The 15,293-nt window shown below is 38.1% G+C and overlaps 1 protein-coding gene across 3 annotated transcripts in view; it reads left to right on the forward strand.

Annotated features, from left to right (window-relative positions):
* grb10b (growth factor receptor-bound protein 10b) overlaps positions 1-15,293 on the forward strand; it is a 116,936-nt gene that overhangs the window by 66,761 nt on the left and 34,882 nt on the right. The gene's annotated exons all lie outside the window — the stretch shown is intronic.

Raw genomic sequence — 15,293 nt, forward strand, 5'->3', positions numbered from 1 at the left:
TGTGATGACACTGTGTTAACAAAGGATGCAAGCGGTGCATCTCAATGTGTCAAAACTAAATCACCACCATTTCAACCGTGCAAAGCCTGATATATTAAATAATTATCAGAAAGATCTATTTTTTTATTGAGTTTATTGAGCCTATTTATTGAAATAAATAAATAATTGTTTGCATATGTATGTGTTTCAGAGTAGAAAATGTTAGGCGGAGCTGGATTGAGGAAGATTGTTGCAGATTTTGAAGACAATTAATGAACTTTGTCTTGCTCTGAGTTAGTAAAGGCAATTCTTACTACATGTGTAGGATTTGGCACAGTTTGTTTCTTTCTCACTAATCACATCTATTTATGACTTTATTATGTCTGTACAGTAGCCCAAGCACATTTGGGCCTTTGAATGTTTATTTTTTCATTCATTCACAATAAATCACCTATTTAAAATACATGTGGACATTCTCCACAACATTTTACAACCTGACAGTGCCAAATATATTTTTTTAAGAATATAAAAGAATCAGCTTTAAAAGAATATACTTAAGTGGAGTGTTTTTAATTGTGTGTTATGTGATACAAAACACCACTAATGTGCATGTTAAATGCAATTAACGAGGTGGGACGGGGTTACGCTTTACAAAATCCGCAGACCCATGGCATTTCTTTGCCATTGCCTCATTTTGTAATATTTGAAGTTGATAGGCTTTCTAAGCGAAACCCCATTCGTCGACACGATGTAACTCGTAGTGACTACGAAAGGGAACCCGAATTCAGCGCATTCATTGCCATCAGTGAACTATGCTGATGTTGAGGGGATGTGCGAACACGGGTATGTGTCGATGCCCCATTTGACATTTTGATGCCCCATTTTGAGTCAAGTCAAGTCAAGTCACCTTCATCTATATGGTGCTTTTAACAATATGGACTGTTTCAAAGCAGCTTTACAGTAATAATAGGAAATTTAAGTAACAGAGATTGTTTTGGCTTTACAGCAGCTCTAGAATAAAGTTATTGTCCAGCTAAAGTTAGTTTTGATTGATACACTTCCGTTGCAAAGATCATTAGTTATTAAGGGGCTGCTTACACGACACCGCTCTAACAGAAAACCCTTAATGCGCTCCGGCCCGCTCATTCCCACAACAACAGTGCCTGGTGGCTTGAGAAATAGATTCCAAGGTGCAAACCTTGAAAAATTATTATTATTTTATTTTTTTTATCTCTGAGCAATCTTTAAAAACGCAAACCTGTGAAAACGCTAATGGATTGCACATGTATATTACATGTTTAGTCTATAGGTATGCGTGTTTGAATATATATGTGCTCAGGCGTGTAGTCTTTCTTTGCAAATTGACCTCAACAAATTACTTGTTTGGCCTTAAAAATGTATATTACAGAATTATTAGCAACTATTTTGTCAACGTTTTATCTGTACAGAGGTAAAGGGAAGGAGAAGGGGGCCTTCACAGGGGAGAAACTAGTTGACACTTCAGAACTCCTAATAGGGAAATAGGGAAAGGATCTACCGCCAGCAGTCAATTTTGATATTCTAGGTATTATCAACTGCCAGGATTTTTGAGATTGCAATAGACGTGAAGGACTGTAATGTGTTAAGAGCTCGCTCAAGTACTTGGTTACTCAAGAACAGGTTGGCTGTATGGAAAATTCTCTAGTGAGGCCACCGTTCATCTGAGCATCTATACACATTTTTGTGTGAGATGGCTTTCTCCCTATCGGAAGTTATTCTACTAAGGCCAATGCTCTGTCAAGCTCCAGATAGAACTGCAAAGTGAAGCATTGGCCCTCTTCGGGCCGCCTTGATAGCCACCTTATACTAGAGCAGATGTTCTCCACTCAACTTTAGGGAGTCGTTAGAGATTATACAGTAGCTCTGAACTTCAGTCATTTAATATTAGTGTGTTGGCCCTCACGGGGCTGCCTCGATATCTGGCTTAGGCTTAGTAAATAGAAAATTGCTGGTGTTTTCTAAGCATTCTCGCCTCAAGCCTCTCAGTATATAATTAAATATAAATAATTAAAGTCAAAAGGTTGAATGTCGTGGGCCACTTACTGACGGCTCCATTCCCTTGGGTTTATTAGAGAATATAGAATCTGTCTTGTAAAAAAAAAAAAAAGACAAGATAATAGGCCTCGACCCTGAAACATTCTTAATGGCCATGCTGATAGTACTCCTATTGCTAGGGTCATTATTTAGAGTACTTTGCTACCCTTAGCTCATATGTTATCGCCCTTCACCACCCAGGCTCAGGTAGAGACAGATTAGTTACTCCCCCAAATTTGGGATGGTTGAGTATGCTCCCTTTGAGTCAAAGCACTGCCCAGGCGGACGCCTGTGACATTCGAAGCTGTAGGCCTACATTAGACCTCCACGATAGTCTGGTAGCGTAAAACCGTACTCCCCTTGCTTTAAAGGGTCGATGGCACTTCTGCTAAGTACACTGCCTGTTGGCAATGTGAACCTTAGAGCTGGAGGCACTCCCCTTATTAGGGTCCCTTCAGAGTGCCCAGCCTCCACAGGGCCTCGGAGCACTGTGTAGATCCAGGATCGAGTAGAGTTACTCCCCTCGTTTGCAAGGGTTAGAAAGCGCTATTCTGAGTTCTACTCTCCAGTTGTTTGATTGTCCGTTCTTGTTGTCATTTAATGGTTTGGTTACCTGCAGTTGTAATCAAAATTATTCAACCCCCATTGCAAATCAGGTTTATTGGCAACTAATGTTTCAAGTGGTTTCCCCAAATTCAACTAAAAATGTAATTTTTAAAGACTCCTGCAGTCTCCAAATTATTCAACCCCTTCTGCAACCAACCCTTGGTGGAATTTGAGTTATGTTTGGGATCATTGTCCTGTTGGAAGGTCCAATGACCCCCAAGCTTCAGCTTGCTCACTGACAGCACAATGTTTTCTCCTCGGATTTCCTGATACTTCAATGAATCCATCTTGCCTTCCACACGCTGCAGGTTTCCAGTGCCAGAGGATGCAAAGCAGCCCCAGAGCATCACCGAGCCACCACATTGTTCTTTTCATCATGATTCATTCTTCTTCCTCCAGCCATACCACTGATCCATATGTTAGGATTCTGCAAGATATAGGACCCAGACGCAAATGAGCAGACAAGCTTTTTACTAACAGGACTGAAGACTTGAGACAGCAGGGAGTGAAGCGTGAATCACAGTAAAAACAGTAGGGCAAGACAGACGACAACGGCAGGGCAGGTGGATGACCACTGAGACCGTCAGTAAGATGGCGATGACATGAGTGCAATAGAGGCAGCTCTGAAGGAAAGACCAGGCAGGAACACAAGGAACATGCAGCTCGATGTAGATCTCAGATGTAGCTCCAGTCTTGCCACCAGGTAGAGGCTAACAGAAACAGAGGCTCGACACAGGGGATAGCTGCACCAGTCAGGCTGCCAGGCAGTTGAGATTCAGTGGCCAGGGAACTCAGGATACATGACAGAAATACACAGAACAATATACAAGACAAGACTCAAGACAAGAAAGACAAGATAAGGCAACAATTAAGATAAGCAAAACTAAACAGATAAGATCAATGACAAGAGAAACAAAAAGTAGAGAAATAAATAAAAAGCAAACTAATAAATTTCTAAAACAAAAGAGAACTCTAACTAGATTATCAAGCACACGTGCTGAAGCTTAAGCAAAACAAGATAGTAAAAATGTAACAAACCAGCGCAAGCACTAGGCAAATTTCAAGATCATAAACCAGAAAACACTTCAATGTGCATACACACAACACACAACGAACCAGCAAAGATATGAGGGAAAGAGGCACAATATGAAGGGACCAGAGCACATGAGGATCAGGTGAACACAATTAATGGAAGAGGACAAGACGTGGACTAAACAAGGGGGCGTGGTAACAGGAAACAAGGAGACGGGACATGAGGAGCACATGGCAAACACAGACCAAGACAGAGCCATGTGCTCAAACACAAGACAAACACAGAAACATGAAACCACAACAAAACAGACAAGGCTGCCAGGGCAGAACCCTGACACCATAGGGCTGAAAAGTTCCAGTTTTGTTTCATTGCTCCATAGAACAGAATCCCAAAACATCTGTGGCTTATTTATAAGATTTCAAGCCATCTTGTGCTTTTGGGTCAGTACTGGTGTACGTCTTGGAGTTTTGGCATGCGTTTAGTACATACCTTACTTTGCAAGCTGAAACCTCAGTGCCTGTTGCCACCACGTCTTGCTGCAGGACTTTTGCAGTCACTCAAGGGTTTTTCTGAACCTGCCTTCTCAGAAATCTGGTTGCAGCTGTTGATAGCTTCCTTTTTCTGCCCCGTCCAGGTAGTGTAACCAATGTAACATGCAAACTATACTTCCAACGGTGTCTCTATGAACATTTAGTGCATTCGCTATCTTTTTGTATCATGTCCCTTGTTTGTGAAGGGCGATGATATCTTCTCTTAACTTTTTGGACCATTCTTTTGCCTTAGCCATATTTCTAACTTGGAGTCAAACTTGACAATCAACAAACCTAGCCAGTTCAGATATTTCATGTGTTCTAGCTCAAGCACACCTGGTCCAGTTAATGAAGGCCAAAACTGGCGTTGTCACAAGCACATCAGGTGTGCTTGTGACAATGCCAGTTTTGCATATTTGTGCTGTTGTGAGGGATTCTATTCAGAGGGGTTGACTAATTTTGAGACTGCGGAAGTCATTAAAAGTTGAATTTTAAGTTTAATTTCGGGAAACCACTTGAAACATTTGTTGTGTTGAGCTATTTCAATTACTTTTGTTTGATTTGTTCATTACAAACAGCTGAAAGTCTGTCAATTTTACCAATAAACCTGATTTGCAATGGAAGTTGAATCATTTTGATTACAACTGTACTCCTGGGTTCGCCGCCGCCGCCGCTCAGCATTCCATATTCACATTGTGAGGAATTGATTATCAGCTGGTTCTGATCAGTGGCCAATCTTTTGGAGTTAGACAAATATAATATATGCTGTTGCATTATCAAAATTCACTGATTTAGCCTCAGACACAGGATATGTTCATTCACTTTTAGGAGCAGATATTGTTTATTACCAAGACAACTATTTGCGTGGTCACATTGAACGTGCTTCTTGTGTGTAAAAAGTACAAGAAAATCTTGATCTTTATGTAACTATGCATTTTCTATTGGTTAAGATATTGATATAGGAACTGTTGTTATGTAAGCTTCATTAATAATGTGTCCTCCGTTTAAACCTGTGCGCTTTCTTAAATGTCCATGTGCTGCACTGCTCTCGCAGTTGTCTGCCACCTTCTTTATTAATTACATGCGGATTTTACTGCCGAATGTACTGACAAGCATTTATGATCTACTTTAATATAATTTCTATTGAAACTTGTGTGCATTTAAAAATATTTGTAACTGTACATTTGTAATGATGTTGCAATTTAATACATTTAAAATAGGCTACATTAAAGTCACCATAAATTCTAAATGAACCATTCTTAACTTTTATGTAATATTGCGGTAATTATTATAAATGGTTTATCCGTGCATTTCATCATTTTTTATTTTAATTCATATTCTCTCACCTCCTCTCTTTTCTCTTCTCTGATGACATACTGAAACGAGGGCGAGACAAACCTGTCATATGAGATCACAGAAATAGCAAACCACAATGATCCAATCAATTCCCGATGGACAAAATCAAGTCCCGCCCTAAAAATTTTTTTTGTTCAAGAAGCCATTTCACTGGATAGACTATCACAACCTCCGTTTAATGCCAATTTTAAATGTAATATCAAACACACTAAATTTAAAACGATAGTCAGGTAATTACATGTGTTTGTCAGCACATCATCACTTCTTTAAAGCACAACAAAAGATTATGAAAACATAAAATTAAAACTTTTCATTTGGCATTATTACAAAGTGTACTTTTTAAGTGTGTACTTAAGTGTGTTAAGAAACATTCATGAAAATTTGCTCTCATTAAGTATGCTTAATTAGCCTATTATTTTTTTTTATAAATGCCATTTGAAACTATTAATTGCTCTTTATGCTGTTAGATTCCTACCATCATACTTAAATTTGGCATGCGTATCCAAATACACCTTTGCACCACGGTATGTGTCTGCAGAGCATTGTTCAGAGACAACATAGAGCATTCTGAAAATCATGTGTGATATGAAGCTGGTTTCTGGACTCTTTTACATGTTACCTTCCCACAGCTGCCTCTGGTTTGCAGCCCCCGGATAGTTTTTCTGAAATGCTTGCTCAAAGAAGTGCAGATGTCTGTCGGCCTTCTTGCCTAGTAAGTAACAAGACGTTTTGTGTTTACAGAATTTTCCGAGCTGCGGGCGCTTTCTGACAGGCCCTCATTGCTCTCCCAGGTCCCACGCGGAAGGCACGCGAACCAGAGCGCTTCTATAAGCCAGCAGGCCATTTGATGGCTCAGCATGGCTCTGCATATTCAGAAATCATATGAATTTCATGTCCTACCTGAGTCAAGTTTAAAGTTTATGTGTAACAGATTTAACAGGGTCCATTCCATTCCACAATATTCCACTCTTATCAGAAACAGCACAGCAAAAGAGAAGGAGAGGGAGAGTGAGAGAGAGAGAGAGAGAGAGAGAGAGAGAGAGAGAGAGAGAGAGAGAGAGAGAGAGAGAGAGAGAGAGAGAGAGAGAGAGTTACCCAAAGGCTTTAATCAATTTAAAGCACTCACTGACATCAGGTTCTGGCACCCACTGAGAAGGCCTGGAACTGAAATAAGGGGATGAGCAATATGCTTAATAGTATCTTACCTCACTTTAATGTGTTGATGCATTTTTACATAGGGTGAGGTAAGCGGCTGGAAATAACCCAGAACTGGGAAGGGCTTGCAGGCTCATCAAGCCCACACGATATGGCACAACGTGAGATAGAATGAGGAGTGCTTATTGTGTTGGGTTTGCTGTAGACGCTGAGGTGTGGTATGGGCAGAGGTTGTCAATTGGTCTTAGGTCATTGTGTCTTTTTTGGTCATACCAGGAGGTGATATTTAAACAAAAACAGACAAGCAAGAGGGTGTTGTTCTAAATATCAGATCAGGTAATCACAGCCGTGCTGATATTCAGACCAACAGCATGATTGGGAGTGTGATATTACATTTATACTAGGAGGATATCAATCCTCTCCTCACCATTTCCTCTTATCTCCGTGTCCTAAATGTTACAAATTTGTAGGTAAGTTGTCTATTTTTGCTCCGCCAATGGGCAAAGTTCCCAACAAAGCAATAGCTTTTGCAGTTGCACATCTGTATAAAAGTGTTTTGTTTCGGAATGAATCAACATTTTTGAATGGATCAGTTCAGTGAATGATTCATTGACTTGTTCCAAACCTATATGACTTTCTTTTTTCTGCGGAGCACAAAAAAAGAGATATTTTGAACGTTGCAAACTGTTTTTGTCTATACACTGAAAGTCAATGGGGTCCAAAACAACATTGGACCCCACTCACTTTCATTGTATGGACAAAAAACACTGAGACAGTTTTCAAAATGAAAAATAAAGCCATAGAGGTTAAGAAGGACATGAGGGTGAGTGAACTATCCCTTTAATAGTGGATGACAAGACCACCATCCATAAAACTCACGTGTTGGCCCAAACTCATGTCAGAAATGCTGCTTTGCTACTTTATGTATTTATATTGAGAAAGTTTAATATTCTTGTTTTGGTGCAGTGATTATCCAGTACATTAGTAGGCAATCATTTGATGCTTTCACGCATCAACATTTACACTACGGATGCAATGCAGCAGTATGCGCCATGACTGAATGTGATTGCAGTGATCTTATCATAATGAATTTATCATAATGAGGGGTTGTGTGTCTTGCTCAAGGACACAATAGTGGTATCTCAAATCTTGCAGGGTTTGAACATTTAAACATTTGCTTCCTCATTAAATTTGTAGTTATACCACCATCATGCATGCCATGTTATTTACCCATACCATTTCACGCTATGATGCTAACACAGCTTGGATCTTGATTACAGGGAATTGCTGTAATCCATTTATTGATCCTCCAGCGTTGTCCACTAAACTCACAACTGGTTCAGCTAAAGATGAAGGAGGGTTCATCTATTGGGTCTTAAAGTGTTAAATAAAACCTCTGGTATTCTGAGGAGCTCCAGGCTTCTGTTTGTTCAGAATAGAGTTGCCTGTGTGTTTAATATTAAACACAGATAAAAGTACTAGTGTAAGAAATATGTACACTGTTTCTGAGACATTTTACCATAGTAGATTTCCAAAAAAAAACATGGTATAACCGATACCACAGTTCTTATATACTGTAAACTGTGGTACATGCTACTAAACACAATATATACCATGGTACATTGTGTTCCAGTGTACTTCAGAAAATACCGTTATACATCTCAAATGGTATTACCATACTTCCATTTCCATAAAACCAACTTAATACTACTCCTTACAAAAAAAAGTATTGTGGCAGTACCATGCTACGATGATGTTATCATATGGTAATACTATTGTACATTGAAACATAATATGGTACTGAAATTTGAGTTGCATGATACTGCATTTATGGTACACCATAGTACTTCTAAGAACACCAAAGCACTACCATGATACATGTCCAAATTACGATGTCCAGAAAAGCAATTCCATGGAAATTTTGTTAATTTGAATAATGTGAATGAATAATGTGGATATACCATGGTACTTTTGGTACCATTGCAGGGTTGTTATGTGGCACGTTACTTAGAAGATCAAGCTAAAAATATAGCTACACGCAGCGATGATGGGCCCAAGCCCCGGTGCTACCGCCACCTCGGTAACTTCAGGTCAACTCTGCACGATGGGCAATATGCATTAAAAGCCAGTAAATGTAAAAAGACATGTCAAAGTCATTTGAATACGCTACATTTCCTGCAGTCTGCTGGTGCTACTATGACCCTGAACCACACAGCCACATCCATGAGATAAGTTAAATTTCAGTTTCAGTTTTATTTGTTATTTTAGGTCATTTTATATACATAATTTTGCATTTGTTTTATTATATATATATATATATATATATATATATATATATATATATATATATATATATATATATATATATATATATATATATATATATATATATATATATATATATATATATATATATATATATCAGTTTACCAGTCAGTAAAGCCAGAAGATACATCTTTAAAAAATATATAAATTGTGACAGAACGTTTGTAAAGTTTGTAATATTTGCATTATTTTATATAAAAATAAATGGTATATAATTCAGAGGAGAATATTGTTTAGTGTCATGAATTAATCTCAAAGTATTTTTTTTAAAAGAAAACAAATATATTGATCTGAGTACATCCATTTTAAATTCACTCAGGTTCAATTACCAAACATACAATCTTAATTTAATTTAAATCAAACAATGATTTTACAAAATATGAGACACTTCCTTTTTTCTTTTTTGTCCTTATTTTAATCCCTCGCCATGGCAAAACTGTTTGAGATATCCAATAGTCATTCGCAATTTAGTATCTTCAATATAGCATCATGTTGAGAAAGTTTGTTGTGAATCGTATGTCGGCCTTTGAAGCAGTAGTTAAAAATTCAGAGCTTGATTCAAATAATCCACATTCAAACAAAAATAGCTGACTTCCTGTTGGTCAGAGCTAATGACTGTAAATTAGAAAGTTGTCCAGCTTGATGAGAACAATATATGTACCGAGTTTGGTGACTGTAGGCAAAACTAACCTCCGACTTTAGTCAAAAGGTGGTGCTATAGAGTCCCTCCTCCACACCCATTTCTATGTCTTTGCCCATATCTTCTGGCTGATAACTATGATGTGTTTATCGAGTTTCATGCAATTTGAAGCATACTAAGAGTCTCAAAAACACCCAAAAAGAATATTAAAGTTTGACGCATTTGCAAATACAACAGTATTCAAGATATCAAGAAACCTTTCACAGGTGTGCATCTGCGGCATCTTGTCATTATTCTGATGAAATTGAAGCAAATCGGGTAAAATGTTTTTGCCCTGGGCAAATCGGGCGATTTTAAAGCATTTTGAAAGTGACACACTTCCTGCTGCCAGTTGGTGGCGCTATAACTTTGACTCACAATAGTCACACCCATGTGATCAGCCTCATACAATGAACACACAGCTGAAGTTTCATCAAAATCAGTCAATGTATGCAGAAGTTATAACACACTTCCTGTTTCCCTTATTTCGCCAAACCATTTGAGAGATAAAAAATTCGCTGTTAAATTAGCATCATCAACGTCTTATCTGCATGCTGACTGAGTTAGTTTGCGATCAGATGAATCCCCTAGGAGGAGTATCAAATTCCAGGGGATGCGTTTTTCAAGCAACCCATAATAGCCAACTTCCTGTTGTGCTGGCGATAACTGTAAGAAGCTCCGTTACTGTAGGTGAATAGGGGGGGCTCAAATACAACCATATAAAAGGGTGTGCCACAGAGGAAAATAATAGGGCCCTTTGCCTCTTGGGGTTTGGGTCCTAATAATTATGAGCTCAGACCTGAGCTGTGTGTAGGATCCAGAAAGGTTATTTTGAGAAATGTGTGTCAGGTTTTCGTGTTATATTCCACGTAGCTAAATTACATAGCAATATAGTATTGTAACACCTTAGTGTATTACAGATAGCTCTTCATCCTCCAGGCACCTGTGTCATGATGCAGTACGTGCCGGTTTAAGCCGCCAAGATGTGACTACGTGTCACATCACACATACAGGTGAGCTCCTGGCATAAAGTCTGCAGAGTGCATTTAGTTCTCTTTGCTGGGCTGATATCAGTCACAACAAAGCTGTTGACAGATGCTGGCTTGGACACTGGCCATGCTGTGGTGTAGTCTAAGGCTTCTCCAGAGTCAAAGAGCCAATTTTATTCTTTAGCCCACTGAGCAAGTTTCAGCCTGCCTGGATTACTGGCTGCTAAGTACAGTCGTGACCGAGAACAATGATTTAAACGGTTCTTTCAGAAGGGACACCAATTAAAACAAGCTGTGGAGGACACACTGCCAAGATACTAATGCTGTCTTTCTGAGGTGCGCTGCCATAAACCCCTGTCCGTAAGGTCTCTGTGCGACCTGATTCCCTAACCCGGAGACCACAGCGCCTGGGGCTTCCAGGGCATGGCCTGTTTTCATGTTATCACCTCTAAATATCATACATAATATGTATATTTTATTAAAATTTAATATATTAAAGTAAATTTAAAACGAGAAATCATGTTTAAGTTGTTACATTCTGATTGATTATGTAGACATTTTTTCTTGAATTGTTCACAATAAGACCAGGAATGTGCATAAAAGTTATAGGGTAGGTCTTTTTTTTTTTTTTTTTACTTTTTGTTATACTGGTTTAAACTCTCTTCACATCTTGATAGCATTCAATAATATAAGTAGCCTAAATATAGATATATTAAAAAAAAATACATATATCTTCTGTGGATGTCTTAGGACCAAACATTTTTCTTGCGTCCTCATGTCTTTTGGAGGAGGCGTGGGTTTCGAGACGCTCTGGAGGAAGGATGGGATCTCTAAGCTAGCTTGCTATTGCTAGCCTCTCTGAAATTGCCTATCCTACCTTTAAGAAGGCAAAATAGGTCCATTTTGATTTCATGTTGACATTAAACATTAAATGTGTGTTTAAAGGATCAAATTTAATAAATCTAGACTGAAAGAGACTGTAGAGATACATAATGTAGTTTTATGAAAAATATTTGCATGTGACTCTTAGGTCCTCGCTATCTTCCTTGGTTAAACCTTCCCTGTTCATCAAGACTGTGCCATGAACTGCTTTGTTAACATTTTGAAGACTTATAGATGAGGGGCTCAGAGTTGTCAGCATAGACCAGCTGCATTCATGTAGGTCATGCATACAGTACGTAGCTGTCAGGCTTTAGGGCACTCATCTGGAGTGCAGGAATTTATGTCTTTCAGAGGAAAAAAACTTGGACAGAGAGAATAAAAAAAGAGTGGGGTGGGGGAGGGGCTGCTCTTTGTACTTCTTTGTCAGGATGCAAACATTTCTAACAAAAACCTTCAACTATCTTTATTTTGTGCAGTAAAAATAGCAAAAGGAAGTGTTTACTGAAGAAAGGTTCTAGATTACATGAAATTTTCAAAACTGTTTTTAAGTTTACTGAAAGTTTTTAGGAAAGATGTCTCATCAAATTAACAATAAGCATGTTATTACACAACATTGATTGCACCGTACTTCTGTACTTTTAGCCTAGTTTACATTCCTGTCAGTGGTGCTATCCTGACTAAGGTCTAATAAGAAGACTCAGCTAGTCAGAGTGGATGGTACTGTACAGACATTCATGCTTTAAATGTAACAAAAAACACAACAACAAAAAATCTTTCACCTTTGGCCTCATTCTACTGCTGGCTCAGTTTGAGAACCTCATTCCAGTTGGCTCCATTCAAACTTCAAGTACTCTTGTTACTGATGGTTTGGAGCTAGACACTTCAAAGAGGTTTAGCTGTATCAAAGGCCAGGGGCTAACTGTTTAACCCTTGGGTGAAATCATACCCACCTTCAGTAAGTGGCTAGCAAATAAGCCAAAAAAATGTGAGAGGCCACAAACATGACGATAAAAAATGATGGATTTAACAGTTTTGTACCTATAGTGTGTGTAGTGCGGTGATATGACCAAGACGGCACACCACAAGCAAACAGATTGCATTCACAAACAACCAGAGTCCCGACTGTGAACACAGGAAATCTCGCAAAATCTCTCGTGGTCAAACGTGACTTTAGAGTAAACAAACATGGCGGACGACGGGCAAGAAGAAATGGCGATAATAGTGCTTTTTAGAGTAAAAAAACAATGCAAGAATAAAGAAAAGAAAAAGGTTTGGATGAAATTGTGTTATGCTACCATCTTTTGTCAGCTCGCTTTCTGATTTGGTTTCGTTTTGTTCCATGTGACAATCTGTCTTTGGGGTTACCCCTACAAATAGGATTTCCGATTTGAGATCGATGCGGCCCCGAAGTTCTTCAGAGCAGATTCAATCCCTCTTACACCTCACACCACAGGAAAATAAGATAAAAAGATAATTTAGATAATCCAGATTTCACCTAGGATTGTCGGAACGGGAGAACTGGACCCAAAATCGGCCAGATTATCTTGTAGTGTGTGCGCCTGCGTTTTACTTATCACTCTGGAGTTTCTGGTAACAATGCTCAGTGCACCTGCATACAGACAGTTAGTCATGAGTACACAGATTATTATTATGTTTGAAGGCTGTCTGAAATGTTCATATAAATATATTTTCTTTCCAACTGTGCATTCTGAATAATACCCACAAACCTGCAGCAGTCTAGTGTTAATTTTATCATTTAACTATGTTTTTCTCTCACTGATCATATTTCATACCTGTTGAGTTATTCCAGTCTTTTAAAATAGTTGAATGAATAAATTACGAGTACGGTACGTGCCTTAAATAAATGTAATGATATTTATATATTTAATTCATATTATTTTGAATATTAATTAAGAATTCTGGCATAAACATGTAAATTACATACAGTGAAATGATTGACAATTGAAATGACACAGAATTGTAATCATTCCACTGGATGCGAGCTTGACGAACCCAAGTGCAGTTTATTCAACATAAACGAAAACCAAACAATGGCATGGCATGGCGTGGCATGGAACTAACCCGACAGTGGTTACACAAACAATACTTGACAAGGAACTAGGCAAACATGATGGCTTAAATACACAAGGCTAAATGACAAGACACAACTGTGCACAATGAAACAATGAACTAATGACAACATGACAGAACAGTAGTGGTGGGCAGATCGTGGCATCATGGAACACTGAAACAGTTCAAGCAAATGTGCCGAATTGTTTTGAGGCTTCGAAACAAATTCGACACTCGTCTCCACGGTGACCCATAGTGGTCAGAACAGTGTAAATGCAACAAAAACCTAGGCCAAACATGCATAAAAACACGTTTACCATCTATTGCAAATTTTATTTTTTGAAAGTAAAGTCTTTAATATGCAATTATCTAATTATCTAATAAGATTATCAGTGTCTATGCTATATGTTCTTTTATCAATTGTCAGGGTTTGTTTAGTTTGTTCTATGAATGGCTCAGGTTACAGGCCAGAAAGAGACTATTAACTACCAATATTCATTTGAATTATACTTATGTCTAATTAAAACGTTTACAGATGTATTAAACTGATCAGAGATCAGGTATAACACAGAGACACTTGTTCAGTTTTTCTTAGTGACTCCTCATAATTCATTGGTTGACAGAGATCATTGCCCCCAGCGGTGAAGTGTTTCGAAACATTTTGAAACAGTTATGACATAATGAAGCCTCATTTACTGAAATCACGTGACTCTGACAGTTTGATACACGTTCAGAACAAAAGATTCGTAAAGATTTCGAAGCTTCATGAAGCAGTGTTTGAAATTGCCATCACTACAGCACAGAACATGGCAGGATCACATGAGGGCTAGGGAATCACACGACAAGACATGAAACATGACTGACATGAAACGTGAATCAAAAACCAAAACAACCTGTGACAAGAATAGTGATTAAAAGGTTCGTGCTCATCTTATTCATCAGGTCTAACACATTTCAGCATCGTGGTCATTAGTTTAGATGAGCACAGACACCCTGTGGTGAAATAATCACTTTCTCAGATCGGCTTGGGTTTATTTAAAACTTCATGTTCCATTGAGTTTGGAAAATTCATTACACCGTAATCATCAGAATATCTCTTCTCCCTTTCTGAAAATGTCCAGATTTTTATGTTTTGTCAACTAGGTGCCTAGAGTACATTGAAAATATACATAACTGGAAATAAATGACTTGTGCAATTTCAAAATGGAAGTGCGTCACTAAGCTTAGTGCAAGTAGTCCTCTGCTTTTCCATTATATTTTCTCATCAGCAAACATAATATTTGACAAGTTGGAAAATGAAATGTATGACCCTTTAAAGCGATGTGATTGATGTGGTGACTGAGCAAAACAAGCCAGTTTTCTGAAATGTTTTATAGCTTCACCATCTGTTGATGAAAGAACAAACAAAGAATCCCACCGCCTGTGCTTTTGACCTTTTCTTATTGCTAATTTATAAGATTTGTGTAAGTAGTTTCTTCAAAATTCTAATGTCGTGTCAAACTCATCATAGCTTTCTTTCATCGGTGGAATACAATATATATATTTATATATTATAAAAAAAAATCAGTTCAGTTTTGGTCATTACTATGAAAGTCAATGATCTCTTTCTCTAACAG

Source organism: Siphateles boraxobius, unplaced genomic scaffold (assembly GCF_051911475.1).
Source record: "Siphateles boraxobius isolate OS27281-9 unplaced genomic scaffold, OSU_SipBor_1 12, whole genome shotgun sequence".
NCBI lineage: Eukaryota > Metazoa > Chordata > Actinopteri > Cypriniformes > Leuciscidae > Siphateles > Siphateles boraxobius.